This window comes from Pinus tabuliformis, chromosome X (genome assembly GCF_031772625.1).
Source record: "Pinus tabuliformis cultivar Carrire ecotype Pingquan chromosome X, CPIR1, whole genome shotgun sequence".
Classification (NCBI taxonomy): Eukaryota; Viridiplantae; Streptophyta; class Pinopsida; order Pinales; family Pinaceae; genus Pinus; species Pinus tabuliformis.
In genome coordinates this window covers 916,520,640-916,535,703 of record NC_142308.1, presented here as the reverse complement: position 1 = coordinate 916,535,703, position 15,064 = coordinate 916,520,640, and positions in this window count along the sequence as shown.

Here is a 15,064-nt window from a genome sequence, read left to right as displayed (position 1 = left end):
TTATTTTGGTAGTGTTTTCATCACATTTTCCACCATGGCATTATTGGATGCGTTGCTCAAATAAGGACCTGGTGGATGGATATGATTATGGTCTTGGCATAGATAAAAATTGTTATACATGGAAGCTTGGGCCATGAATGAACCCCATAAATAAAAAATAGTACTCATATATTCTACTCATGACATGTTATGAAACCAGCTCAAGAATAGATGGAAAAGATAGATCAATGCCTTAGAATTCAGCCTCTTTGAGGGGGCTACCTCCTTTACATTACATAAATGAACAATTCTTGGATGATTCAAATGACAAAACCTCCTTTCTATATATAAGAGTCTAAGGAGTCACAATGTAATCCAGTCGACCTAACAATAATAATATAAAGCCACAAAAATAACAATAGAGGGATTCTATGGGGCACAGTAATAACAATATGGGGGCAATAGGGGCACAACAATATTAATAATGGGTATAAGTACAATAGTAATGGGGTAATCACTAGTATTATAGGGACCCAACATGTCCCTCTCCTTCAAAAAAGTGGTGTCCTCAACGCTTGAGTAGTTCTAGATACTTTTGCATAAAATTCTCATCCTCCCATGTGGAATCTTCAGCAGATAAGTTCTTCCACTTGATAAGATACTCCGAAATTGAATGATTTCGTAGCTGTCGAGTTCTTGTTTCTGTGACTGCTTCCCGTTCCAATATAATTTTTCCTTCCTCGTCAATTTCTGGCAATATTGTTTGAACTGGGAGCTTGTCGCCTATAACCTTCTGTAAACATGAAACATGGAAAACTGGGTGCAATCGAGAAGCTGTAGGAAGCTCCAATTTATATGCCAGAGTACCAATCTTTTGCAACACCTTGTATGTACCATAATACATTGGTGATAATTTATTATCCTTCTTAGCTTGCTTGAGGGACATTTTCTTATATGGTTGTAGCCGTAGGAATACCCAATCACCTACATCAAAACTTCTTTCACTACGATGTTGATCTTCCTGTTGTTTCATTCTATTCTGTGCCAACACGAGGTTATCCTTTAAGAGTTGGAGGACTTGTTGTTGATGTTTGATGTGATGTTCCACTGCCTGAACCTTAGAATTTTCTCTTAAATATGATGTGATGGATGGTGGTTGATACCCATAAAATGCCATAAATGGGGTCATTTTTGTTGCTGTATGGGAGGAAGTGTTATACCACCATTCATCCAGAGGCAACCATTTGACCCATTGTGTCTGTTTATCAGATACAAAGCAAGGAAGATATCCTTCCAAACATTTGTTTACTATCTCATTTTTCCCATAAGATTGAGGATGATAAGATGAGCTATGAGCTAACTAAGTACCAAGACAAGAAAATAATTTTGTCCAAAAATTTCCAGTGAAAATGGGATCTCTGTCACTTACAATAATCTTTGGGTTTCCATGTAGCTTTTGAATTGTTTCCATAAATGTAGTAGAAACTGTACTGGCTTTAAATGGACGTGATAATGCACAAACGTGTGCATACTTGGTAAGTCTGTCAACTACCACGATGATGACACTCTTTCCCTCAAACTTGGGTGAACCTGTGATAAAATCCATTGAAACCTCCTCCCAACGTTAGCTTGGAATGGATAAAGGTTGTAATAGACCTGGTGTCTTAATTGTTTCAACTTTATTTTGTTGGCAAACCAAACATTCAGCCACAAACTTTTGAATATCTAATTTAAGGCCATCCCAAAAAATTTCCTTCTTAACCTTGTGGTAATTTTTTAAAAATCCTGAGTGCCCTCCTAAGGGAGAAGTCTGCAATTCCATAAGAATCTTTTGTTTTAGTTGGGAATTCTTACAGAGGTATAAGTGATATTTATACCATAATGAATCATTTTGTCAGCTAAATGTACCAAACGTAGTAGAATCTTGTTGTAACCTTCGAATAAGTGCCCACACTTCTTCGTCATTCTTCCATTCCTCCATTGCTTCATTTATCCAATCTAGTTGGATAATAGAAATGGCGCACAACAATGCTTCCACATCCTTATCCTTTCTTGAGAGTGCTTTTGCCACCACATTTTGCTTCCCTTTTTTGTAGATGATTTCAAAGTCATAACCCAACATCTTTGTGACCCACTTTTGTTGCTCTTCAGAGGATAATCTTCATTGTAAAAAGTATTTAAGGTTATCATGATCCGTTTTTACCTTGAAGTGTCTACCCATTAGGTAGGGTCACCATTTCTTAAGTGCATGGAGTATTGCCAACATTTCCTTCTCATAAATAGCTTTGCTTAAAAACTTTCCCTTGATTGGATGACTCTTAAAAGCAATGGGTCTTTCATCTTGCATTAGAACATCACCAATTCCATTTCCTGAAGCATCACATTCCACAACAAAGGTTTTTGTGAAGTCCAGTGTAGCTAAGACCGGTGCTTGGCACATTGCCTCTTTAAGATGTTCAAAGGAATTTGTTGCTTCCCGAGTCCATGAAAATGCATCTTTCTTCAATAATGTTGTTAGAGGTGCTGCTATTCTCCCATAATTCTTAACAAACTTGCGATAATACCCTGTCAACTCGAGAAATCCTCGCAGATGCTTTATGGATGTGGGGATTTTCCATTCCTTAACGGCTTTAATTTTGCTAGGGTCTACCTTAACTCCTTCATGAGATACAATATGACCCAAATATTCCACCTCCTGGACTCCAAAGAAACATTTAGATCTTTTTGCATATAATTATTTCTCCTTCAATAGTTGTAGCACCTTGTCAACATGTTCAACATGATCCTTCAAAGACTTGCTATAGATTAGTATATCATCAAAAAATACTAACACAAATTTTCTAAGGAATGGTTTGAAAATTGAATTCATCAAACCTTGAAATGTTGAAGGTGCATTGGTAAGGCCAAAAGGCATGACCAAAAATTCATAATGACCCTCATGAGTTCTAAATGCTATTTTCAGAAAGTCTTCAGTCTTCATTCTGATTTGATGATATCTTGAACGAAGATCCAACTTCGTGAAGTAAATTGATCCATGCAATTCATCCAGTAATTCATCAATGACAGGAATGGGGAACTTATCTTTAATAGTGAGCTTGTTGAGCTCCCTATAATCTGGACACATTCGCCATGATCCATCCTTCTTGTGCACCAATACTACTGGAGCAGAGAAAGAACTTTGAGTCGGTTGAATTATACCAGCTTCTAGCATTTCTGCAACCATACGTTCAATTTCACTTTTTTGGACATAGGGATATCTGTACAGCCTGATGTTTGGAGGAACACTTCCTAGAATCAGATGAATAGCATGATCATGATCACGCATAGGTGGGAGACCTTTAGGAGTCTCAAATAGCTTGGAATGATTGTCCAGGACTTTTTGGAGATCTAGAGAAATAGATGATTCTGATGTGGAAACATCTAGCGAGCGTAATTGTGCAATTACACCTCTTTGCTCCTTTTTTAGAAGCTTTGTCATACTATTAGAGTTGATTATCTTTTCTAGTTTCCCTGCAATACCCCTTAATTCAACTTCCTTTCCTTCTGTAGAAAATTTTATGAAAAGTTCTTGAAAATTAAAAGCTATTGTCCCCAGGGATTGTAGCCACTGGACTCCTAGTACAACATCAACACCTCCCATTGGAATGGAAAGCATTGGGCTAGTCAATACATATTCTCCCATGGATAGCTTGATATTATGGCACTTTCCAGAGCAATTTATTGTTCCTCCATTTGCAATCATCATTTGACACTCTGGTGCTGGATATAGGAAGCAATTCAATTCTTTTGCTACCTTACAATGAATAAAATTGTGGGTGCTTCCTGAATCAATCAACACTATTACCTTTTTCTTCTTGATTTGTCCTTCTATCTTGATGGTTTGACGAGTGGTAATTCCCGCCAATGCATTACAAGATATGGTCAGATTTATTTGTTCTTCATCTAGGCTTTTTTCCTAGACTATATCCTCTTCTTTTGACCTTTCTTGCTCCTTTTCTTCTTCCTCTTCACAATCTATGTAGAATAATTTCTTCTCAGCACACTTATGACCTTTAGTGTATTTGCTATCACAACTGTAAGAAAGCCCTTTTTCTCTTTTTTCTTCCAATTGTTGTGGTGTCAACCTTATAGGCTGTGGAAGACTAGGGGCAACAACACTTCCGTCTTTATAGTTGTGAGTGGTATGCTTCCTGGTTGCCATAATTTTGCTTTCCATTTTTCTTGCTAACCTGAATGCCTTCTCTAATGAATCAGGTTCCCAAAGGCGAACATCATGTTGGATATTATCCTTCAAAGACCCTATGAGCACTTCAATCCTATGCTCCTCTGGAATATCTTTTACCCTTATGTTCAATTTTTGGAACTCCTCAATGTGCTCCATTATTGAACCCTTTTGTTTGAGACTTATCAATTAGCTAAAAAAAGTGTTGCTTTTTGTATCCTCATAATGTGCTATCAATTCTTCCATAAAAATTGCCCAAGTGATAAATGGTTTACGAGAGCAAGGCCATTGATACCATACAAACTGATTTGGTTCCAAATATAAAGTTGCCATACGTACCTTTTGTGTGTTTTTCACATTATTGAGATCGAAGAATTGCTCCATCTGTAATATCCATGTGGCAGGATCCTTGCCATCAAACTTCCTCATATCGATTTTTGGAATATGGTGAGTCTTCGATCCAACATTAGCATCTATGGAATCATGATTAACATTTCTTTTGTTCTCATCATGAGTTTCCTTTAGTACCCTTTCACCCTTAGGGACCATTTCTTGTAGAAAATTATTCATGTTTATCTTCAATTTGTCCATGTCTGTCTTCAAATTTATCTTGAAATCATCCATCTTAGCTTCCATGTCAATCATCTTAGCTTCTACGCCTTTCTTTAAACAGTCCATCTTAGCTTCTACACCTTTCTTTAAACCATCCATCTTAGCTTCTACATCTTTCTTTAAACCATACATCTTAGATTTTGTTCCTTTTTGTGCAAGGGACAGTTGTTGCACTTGGTCTTGTAGTTTTGATATATAATGTTGCATTTCTTCCTCTTCTTCATGAGTCATGCTAGAGCTTTCAGGTTCCTTACTAGGTGTTTTCATTTTATTTCCTCGGGGCATCAGTTACTGATAATAATTCTCTACTATGCCCTTTGAATTCCTTCAAAATAAATTTTCAAACCAAGCTTAAGCAAAAATTTAAGAAAATCTACACACCTTTTTTCACTTTCTAGGAGCTCGATATTGTCTATGATGTATCTCTGTACTTTCCAATCATCTAGTTCTAAATTTGTGAGTTGTAGTAGCCCTCTGTGTCCTCTTTCTAATGCCACAAGTCTGACCCAAATTGGATTCTCCAAGGAAGAGTTATGTGAAATCTCCCACAGTGTCTTGCTTATAGACTAGTTTAGTAGAGCGAACTTGTATGATGTGCCACGAGTCACTGTTTCAACCTTTGGATCTCAAACGTGCATACAAGAAACTACGATCTGTCCTCTTTCTGTGCCTTCTTACGAAATTTCAATCCGATCCCCAGAGAGAAAGTTAATTTTCCCCAAGTCATCTGTTCTGAATGTAATTTAGGAGTCTGCAAAAAGACCAACTTCCTCAGATCATATCCCCGCAAATATCACACGAAAAGCTCTGAAATTTGGACCCAAGGCTCAGTGCGACCTCTTATCAAATTGGTTTTTTTTGTGACTTTTGAAATGTCACAAAAAAAAGTTATAGCGAAAATGCCACGATGACCTATTTGGAGCAGCGAAACCCTAGAATCCAAAGCTCTGATACCAAATGTTATGAAACCAGCTCAAGAAAAGATGGAAAAGATAGATCAACGCCTTAGAATTTAGCCTCTTTGAGGGGGCAACCTCCTTTACATTACATAAATGAACAATTCTTGGATGATTCAAATGACAAAACCTCCTTTCTATATATGGGAGTCTAAGGAGTCACAATATAATCCAGCCGACCTAACAATAATAATGTAAAGCCACAAAAATAACAATAGAGGGATTCTATGGGGCACAGTAATAACAATATGGGGGCAATAGGGGCACAACGATATTAATAATGGGTATAACTACAGTAGTAATGGGGTAATCACTAGTATTATAGGGACCCAACATGACACTTGTACGTGTAGAGGCTAAGAGTCAAGTGTAACTCATTACATGTCTTTTTTTATCAATCTGTTATTCAACTTGTTAGTTTCAAGTTGTGGTACAAAAAGCTACCATTTTCGTAGATCTGTGTACAAAACATGAACGTTATGTTTATATTTCATCTACTATTAGTGATTGTAGAATGAAAATCTATTGGGATTGGCTTGTCCACTTTTGTGTTGAACTTGAGGATCTTAGTAGAAGCATCGCATCAATTCCTCTTAGTGAGGGGGTGACCCTCTTGTGCAAGAAATAAATCTATGGTAGAAAATTATATCTCAGGATCACAAGGACATATGGTGTGATAACTCTTTGCAGCCATGTGACAAACTTGTTTCTTATATGAGAATCTAATGTTGTTTGGTTAAGTGAAAGTGCATATTGCAGGTAAAATGGTCATAGTTATGGATCTACATGTAAAACCATAAGAAGGATAGGTGATATCATATGTAAAAGAGCCAAACGTTATGAGATAGAGTCTCATGTCTCTGAGGATTTGATTTTTTATGAAACATCTTAAGATCAAGGGATTTATTTTATTATGATCAATATCATGAGAACAATGTACATGTTCTACATGTGAGATGATAGATAATTCCAAAGATGAAGAGATAAACGATGTGAAGCTGGAAAGTGTTGAGCCACCATTTTTCAACTTTTAAACCATTTAAAACACCTTTTCCTTATCATTTTACCTAATCAGTTCAATCGTTCATCACCTCTTCTTACCATGTTTTTTTCACTAATATACTACAACAAGCTTTGGCATAGTTAATTATGATTATTTTTCCTTTATTTTTTACGAACTAGAAAGGATTGTTCCTAGTTTTACTAATAATTACTTTTTCATATTTTAGTTCTATAACTCCTATGTAATCATATAGCTGACCTCCAAGGTTGGCATATCTATGTAGCTCTAGGTGGAATTCAAAGATATGGTTTTTCTTGTTGGAATTGATCACATGGATTCATGTTTTATAGAACGTACCCAAGTTGATTGCACAAACCTACTCATGATCGATGTGTCAATCAAAGTGTGTTAAGAAAAAAGGAGTAATGAACTTCAAATACGATTTTCAGAGGAATGTAAAACAATCCAAAAATTCTATGAAATGGGTTGTGTTTAGAACACCCCTAATTATACGACTCGTGATTTATTTCCCTAAAAAGTGTGAGGATAGGAAGATAAATGCATTTATTTAAAGGGTATATTTTTTGTTGCAGTTATTGTCAAGCCATATCCAAAATAAAGCAATCAACCAACAAAGGAACCAACTCTAAACTATTCTTAGTTGATTGTTTGTCAAATCGATCAAGTGTAACCATATCTTTAGTTTTTCTATAACTATGATATTCCAAAAATATGAAAGCCATAACATTTTATATTTTGTGAAAAAGAGAGTGCATATAGGTGAGATTTTTTTTTAAAGAATATTTGGAAAAACCTATTTATGACGTTATTAAACGTAATGTTTCACACTTCAAAGTGAGTCCATCATGAGGGGATCACAATTTATTATTGAGATGCTTTTAGACATAGCTTTTCTGGAGTTATTAATAGTCATGTGCTGGAAGACTTGATTTTTGTCAGCTCATCATGAGTATTATTTATTTTCTTTAGTAATGGTTTCCATGTATTTCTAATCTTTAAACCATCATCCCAGTTCATTGTGTTTGTTGCTTTTTCTATTTCTATAGATTCTTTTATTCTTCTCTTAAGATAATGGTATTCCTTTTGAATGAGTTTGGCATTCTCCATGCAAATGTAGCGAGTAGAGGATCATGCATGTTCAACTAGGGAAGATTTTTATGCCCTATCTCTTAATATGTCTTCCATATGTTCTTTTAGTCTAATGCCAATTGATATTCCTATTTCACGTATGTAGTCTTTTATGCATGAGCATGGAATGAAATAAACTCCTTTGTGTTTAATTTAGTCAATTGAATATGTTATAGAGTCAATCATTTTCCTTATGTTGTTTGGGGGGGTGAAAGCCACATTCATGTTATATTTATTGGAATTTTGGCTATTTTATTAGTGGAGCCTTTGATGTAAGTTAGGGTTATTTTAAGGATGTCTATAGGATTTTTTGTTTTTTTTTTTATTGTAGCATGTTGTATGCATTTTTTGATGGTGCTCCTTTGGCATCCATTATTTTCAATGACATTGCGAAGATGGTCAAACTCATGTTTCATTTTTTTTGTATCACCTATTATGGGTACTCTTGTTGCAAGGGTTTTGATAATGCAAACCTTCTTTTTGGGATGGTGATGGGAGTCGCCATGGAGTTTTTTATTGGTGTGGTTTTTCTTTCTAAAGACCTGGTGTTCAATCTTACCATTTTGCTTAGTGATAAGGATGTCAAGGAAAGGAAGTTGGTTGTCTTTCTGTATTCCAATGGTGAATTTAATGGGTTTAAGAGAGGATGTTGATGTGTGTAATAAATTCTTCAAGCTTATCTTTTGTGTTACTCCATTTGGAAAATATGTCATCCACATGCCTTTTCCATTAGTTACGGGTTATTGGGAAGGAAGTTAGTGCCTTTTGTTCGAAGTGTTCCATATATATGTTAGTAATTATGGGAGATAAAGGTGACTCCATAGTTTATCCATAGTTTATTTTAAAATTTATCCATGGTTTGAAAGTCCATATATAGGGGAATTGGTTTGAATTTTACCCCTTGCTTCTTTGTATAAATATATGAAAAAAAGGGTTTTGAGAGTGACATTTTCTAGTAGTTAGATTTGTTAGGGGTTCTCATTGACAAGTCACCTTTTTAACCTTGTAATTTGATCATTTAGAGTTGTTGGAACGTATCAAACTTTGACTTTATGTCTTAATCAATGAAGAATTGTCAAAGTTGGTGCCTAATAATTTTATCTATCCAACTTAAGCTTAGATTAATTTATTCTTTAGGACATGTGGTGCTTGTAGGGAGTTCACATGAACTTAGGCCATATTTTACTATATTTCTCATTTCCGTAGAATGTATTAGAACCTTAGTTTAGATTGTAATCTATTTCTCCTTCATTATCATAAATCAATGTTTGCTTGCTTATTAATTTCTTTATTTTTCTACTTACTTGGTTGAATGAGCGAGATTGATCTTTGAAGGGCAATGATGCATGTTGAAACCCTCTTGGTTGCATTACAATTTAGTGCAACGAAGGTGATAAATTTGTAGTCTATAAAATATGGGTTTGGTGTTCGATCCGAGTGATCACCATATCTCATAGCTAATATCTCCCCTTGCTTCCATTTAAATTTTTGTTTGTAGAGGTGATATTTATTTTTGAAGGGGAAATGATATGTATTGTAGTTTTTTCTTGGCTTCATGAATGCATTGTTAGGTCATTTTGAAAGATTGCAACCCATGGTGGAGGGACCCTATATTTCTATCTAAGATAACACCAATCTCCTAAATTTCACCTTTCTATTTCCATCCTATAGTATATGTTACAAATCCTACTGATGCTTTGAATTATACACATACTATGTAGCATCTCTGATTTTACAAACCCTTTCTTGATAGTTTATGTTGGAATTACGAAGAAATTAGTTTGTCGAACATTTTCACATGCATGCTAGGGGCGTGCTAAAAGGGTTATGAAATTAATAGTATAGATTTTTTTTTTCAAATGTTTTTCTATTTATTTCCCTGACACTTAATACTGTGAGGAGTGAGAAGGTAAGAGATTATCTATTAATTTTCTTGACCCATTTGGTGCATCTCTATGAGCCCTTGTCATGTTTTTACAATGTGTTTCTTTTATGAAAGTGTTTTTTCTTTTAGTTTGAATCATGGAAAGGAAGAAGCTAACTCATGTCAACAAAGAAGTTGGTGTCAAAAAGATATTTACAGTTTCATGGCTTCCAAGTAAATGATAAAATACGTTTTCAACATTTTATTTTAGCATATTGCATTTATTTCTATAAACTCTTTATTTTTAAGGTGTTGTAGGAACCTCCTCATCACCCCCCCATCCCCCCCAATATAATAATCGATGTGTACGACATTGCCTTCAAGACAAAGGAAAAAGGATACTAAAGAGCTTGTGGATAAAAAGAGAAAATTCTACTCCAAGAAATCTCTCAAATCTTAACAGTAGTTGGAAACATCCTTGCATCTTAGGAGGATAAATTCTTGACAATATTTTGAAACATACCTTCACTCTAGGAAGTGATAGGAGAACAAAAGTTCCATCAGGAAAATTAGGAAGAAGAACTAAAAAAAACCAAATAATCATGGATTTCATTCGATGGAGAGAAACCAATAGACCCTAGATCGATGAGTTCCTAACATACCTATCATCATATCCTTTATGTTTCAAAGATACCAACTATCCAATAATAAAATATCTAGATGGCATAGTAGAAGAGGACATGGAAAGTATTCTAGATGAGCAAGTGAGCCACAAGTATCATTTTTATATTAAATTATGCTTATAGACAACTACCAACAAACAATACTCCTTCAAACTTCAAATTTTCTTGACATCATCGTCAGAGTGGATGGTTTCTCATATTTTGGCATACATTAAAGTATATACTTTGAACTTCAATATGAGTATATTTGTAATCATGTTACACACACGGCTTGATTGGAAATATGCAGACACTTGAGAAGATTCTTTTTTTCATGTAAATTAAGATCGTGTAGGAGAAAAAATAAATATAATATTAAATATAAAAATAAATACTAACTTTCAAATCTAGTAAATCAACATAGTTAGACAAGGAATTTGCTTGGAAATCATGTAATTGGTTAGAGGATTTATCAATAATTTATACATCATGTTGTTATGATTCTAAAAGTATTTCAAATGTTTATATATATGCTCATGTTAGCTGATCTAGGATGCATTAATTCCCTCCTAGAAATGATTCTTAACACATCATCCTCAACACATTATCTAGGTTCAATATTAGAGAGTTCTTCTAATACCTTGGGGCTTGCATACAACAATGGTAGGTCCTATCATTAAAGAAAGTGGTAGTACATCAATGTCCCTTGATTCTCATAACTTTTAGGTGACTCAAATTCAACACCTTAATCAATACCTAGAAAGCATAGTAGGTACCTTGATGCTCATTGACATCAATCGTGAGTCATCTCACTTTCGTTAATGACACACAAGAATGTCCGGTAATGCAGTGATATATTTTCATACTTGAATTCAACATTTTCATTTGCATGACAGTAATTGTACTATGGGTTCTGGATTTGATGTATACTATGTGGAGTACCAAATAGAATTTAAATCCTTCAATTTTTCTGATAATGAGGGTAGATTGAGCATTGTAGAATTGGCAAAAAAACAAGTTAAATATCCATTCTTTCAAAGTCCTCAACAACCATTCTGAATTTTCCCTACAAACCAAAATTTGATTAGAAATGTTCAATTAAACATACTTAGCTTTCATATTTCTTGGTCATAGCAATTATTTTCATACAATCAACATACATCAAAATTACCCTATTTTGGATCAACTTTGTGGTACATATTTGTTAGGATCAATTTATTCTCATCATCATGCGTGTAAACTTTAACATATAGGTAAAACGTGAGGTAAAATCCATATTGAATCTTTTTAATCTGTTAAAAGGTTATGGATAATGATAAGGATATAATAGAGTCTTGCATTCCTATCATACCATTTAATTTTTTCTCCATAGCTTTCCAATATGTTTTTTTCCTCATATTTTATCATCATTCTACTATACCATCATTAAACCTTTTCCTTAATCCATTAACCATTCCATTTGTATCTAGCATGATCCAATATGACTATACTCCATGTTCATAAATTTTTATGGTTGTATTGTTGGTAATGTTCAAAGAAATTAAGGTACAAAAGTTATGATAGTAATAGAAATCAACAAGAAAATTTCACTCTATAGAATTCCAACAACTACTTGAGAAATGGGAAAATTAAATGGTTGTTTCTAGTCACTTTCTATCATAAAATGTGTCATGGAAAATTTTATTATAGAGGGTCAACAAAGAAACGTATGCTTAACTTGTGAAAGAATAACATAATGATGTATGGATTGGATGGGATAGGAAGACTTGCATCGCCTTCAAATCGACTAGTAGATAGAACATTTTGGTGAAGTAGGTTCATTGGATGATACTGTTGGGTCTTTTTCCTCCCTCAATATGATGATGTTGGCCACATGAATGCATCGTTATGACAACTTTTTAATTTCCCTTTCACTAATTTACCACTTATCCCTGTACCAATACATTACCATTTTGAAATACAAAACCATCAGAGCTACATAAATATGCAATAAGGTAAAATTCAATATTCTCTCAATTATATATGTTTTTCTTTGTAAATTTCATTCTATTTGCATGAATTATGGAATTTGACACTTTTTGCAAGCTCACTAACATTCTACAGATGAATCCAAGGTTGAAATAGATATCGTTGTATATATTTCAGCCAAAGCACATGGGAAGGTCATGGATTTCCACCTATTAGTTATGGGTACAAGAATCCTAGTTGACCATAATCTCAAAGTGAAACATATGATCAAACAGGGAAATGGAACATTTGGATACACTGAACATAAAAACATAGTATTAAACAAGATTGGATCTTGATTAAGTGAGCAAGATCATGAAGAATTTGAAGAACAATGATGTGTTTGTCACATGATTCCCTTCACAGATAAAAAAATCCATGTGAGTAGGAATCTTAATAGAATTTCTAGTCTAAGATGTTGATCTGTAGAGCTAGCCTTTAACAATAAGTTTCATAGAAGTAGTTAAGTTAAAACTATATAAAATTATTCACTAAGAAAGCAAACCATAGTGTTGACTGTTGAGGGTTTCTAAATATGCATGGATGTCATCATTACTTCTTAATACAACTGAAGTTCATGCACATTTTACTTAATACAATCCTTTTATATGGTTATGCCTTCATGGTGAAATTTGGTGTTTATTCAATAGTTTCCTAATTTTTCAATGTTTCGTTAACCTTAAGAGGGCTCCCTAATGAGTATGAGTGGATTGTAAATTTTCTTTATGTTTCATTTATACAAGACTGAAAAATTTCCTTTTACGCTTGTTTTCTAAAATATTTCTTTCAAGTTTTTTTCTTAGATGCTTTGTTTTGTATGCACTGTCTTTAGATGCTCCTTTGTGCTCATTTCATTTTTTATTCTTTTTTATATCATGAAATTGAATAGATATGTGAAAACAAAAAAAAATTGTTAGTTTCTTCCTTGTTTAAGTATTTTACTTCTGCATTTAAATACTCTCAAATTTATAGATAATGCATATAAGTGAATGACTCTAAACTCTAAACATGCACGTCAATAATCATAGTTTTTTTTGATATCATAGTTAGATGTGATTTTGATTCAATTTCTTAGAATAATATTATTTTTATTTTCATAGAATAAGTTTTCTTTGCTTTTAGTTAGCCTATAATTCATTTTCTTCCCTAGAACCAAGGTTTTTAATGTTTTCTAGAACAATGTTGTCAATTGAGTTTTCATAAAAAAGGTTTTATGACTTTCATAGAATAGATGTACAGTTTTAGAATAAGCTTTTATAGCATAAGAATTTAGCTTGGGAAGTTTATTACTTTAATAGTATAATAATCTAGTGATCTTTCAAAGTAGAGGACTGATTTCATATAATAGAGTTTCATTTAGTATTCATATATTAAAATTTGTACATTTATTTCAAATAGACTAAAATTTCATTGCTTTCTAGTTTATTATTCATTTTTTTCCATATATCAAATCCTATTGCGTGTCTAGAAGCTTGTATCTTGCACTCCTATGATAAGAAAGTATGTGTTCTCATTTTAGATATCTTCATTATTACGGTTTTATTTTAGTCTTACAATATTTTTCAATAGGTTAGATTTCCTTTTAAATTGAAATTCAATTTCCAAGCACACATTTTCCAAGTGTGATTCACAATTGTATGAAACTAGATTGATAATTTAATGAAAGGTAATTTAACTCATAATTAAATTACCTAACATTTTTGGTTCCATTACTAGGGAAGTATACATAGGTATTTACATTAAATTTAGAATTTCCTTTTACTTACATATCTTTATTTAGGAGTAGTAAGAAGAGAGGTAAGAACCTTCACATCAACATTGTTGGGTTTTTTCTATCCAAATTTATTGCAATTGAATCTCATTTTAGTTGAATTCATTTGTAGACACATAGTTAAAATTCATGTTAAAAATAAATTAGGATGAATGTACAGGGAACAAGATTCTAGGGGTATATTGGTTAGAGTATGTAGCTAAATTCCATCATCACCATTACCCCTACTAGACAAAGTGATGTTGTAAGAGACACATCACCATTTATATCATGCACTCCATATTTTGCAAGTAAAATAAGACTTTTGGAGGTATAGATATTAGAAATTATACCTAGATAAGAACCGACTTCATCTACAAAAGTAGTTGCAGTAAAACCTACATGTACAGCTAAAGGAGTCATATTCCTGTCCTCAATAGGTGAACAACTTGTTGGACAAGTATTAGAAGTAACTAGCAAAGAAGAACAGGAAGACGAAGAAGAAGAATTGTTTCCTAAAGAACTATTAATAGAGTAATTAGAGGAACCAAAGGAAATAAATCTAGTGAGGAACATTATATAAAACTATTCCCATGCCATAGCGACAAGGATGTCCCATGCATGTATCATTGAAATTAACCAATGGAAAATCCAAGTCGATTTGAAGCATGATTACGATCCTCTATTTGGGTATCTTAGGATCCAAATGATATTCAAGGGTTTCCACATCAAATCTTGGAGAGCATGTCTTAAGATGCACATAGAAGTCATAAATAACACTTTAATTCCTAGACCTCCACATGCATGTAATGAATAAGTAGGGAACCTCATTGAGAGAATTGGTAGATTCATCAACAAGA